We start from the raw sequence: 1,072 nt of genomic DNA on the forward strand, positions 1-1,072 counted from the left end.
GAAAAGCTAGAAGAGAATAGTTGCAACAAATGGCTGAAGAAAGGGAAAGAGTTGTCAATAATGCTCCGGTGCCGATCAGAGATCACTTTCGACCGGTGATCAATACTCATTATTCTGGGATAGCTCGACAGAATATCACAACAAATAATTTTGAGTTGAAGCCAGCTTTGATTAATATGGTGCAACAAAATCAGTTCAGGGGTGCAGCTACTGAAGATCCAAATCTGCATCTGCGTACTTTTCTGGAGATTGCTGACACAGTGAAGATTCATGGTGTTACTGAGGACACCATCAGACTAAGATTGTTCCCGTTCTCTCTTAGGGACAATGCTCGTAGTTGGTTGCAGTCATTACCTCTTGGGAGTATCACTACATGGGAAGACATGACATCTAAATTTCTGGCTAAGTACTTTCCTCCTGCCAAGTCTGCTCAGCTGAAAATTGAGATCACTACTTTGAAACAGCAAGATTATGAGATAATGTATGAAGCTTGGGAGCGGTACAAGGAATTGCTTAGGAAGTGTCCAAACCATAATTTTCCAGATTGGGAACAGATCGAATTATTTTACATTGGTTTGAATGGCCCAACGAGGATTTATGTGGATGCTGCAGCTGGAGGTTCAATATTTTCTAAATTTCCTGAACATGCTTATGAGATGCTTGAAAAAATGACTGTTAACAGTTATCAGTGGCCAAGTGAGAGATCTGCAATAAGAAAGCCTACTGGAATTCATGAGGTTGATGCATTCACTGCTTTGACTGCTCAGATGGCTACTATTTTTACACAGTTGGCTGCACTGACCAAAGGCAATCAAGTTTATAATAAGACAGCATCGCTGGCGACTGCCGTAAATTCTGCTGATGGATTTGAGAGTGTGGAGCAAACTCAATATGTGAACAACAGAAATTACAACAACTATCGAGGTAATCCTGTACCCAATCAATATTATCCTAGTTTGCGTAATCATGAGAATTTTTCACATGCAAATAATAATAATATGTTGAATCCTCCTCCGGGATACAATACAAATAAGGGTGAGGGTAAGCCTCCTTTGGAGGATGTTGTTAATGC

General features: G+C 40.3%; 1 non-coding gene across 1 annotated transcript; it reads right to left on the minus strand.

The window, feature by feature from the left end:
• Nucleotides 1–432: 432 nt before the first annotated feature.
• LOC140869875 (small nucleolar RNA R71) lies at nt 433–538 on the minus strand. The gene has a single exon (XR_012146866.1). It is a non-coding gene; the product is annotated as a small nucleolar RNA R71 (small nucleolar RNA).
• Nucleotides 539–1,072: the final 534 nt, after the last annotated feature.

Source organism: Henckelia pumila, chromosome 4, assembly GCF_033568475.1.
Source record: "Henckelia pumila isolate YLH828 chromosome 4, ASM3356847v2, whole genome shotgun sequence".
Classification (NCBI taxonomy): Eukaryota; Viridiplantae; Streptophyta; class Magnoliopsida; order Lamiales; family Gesneriaceae; genus Henckelia; species Henckelia pumila.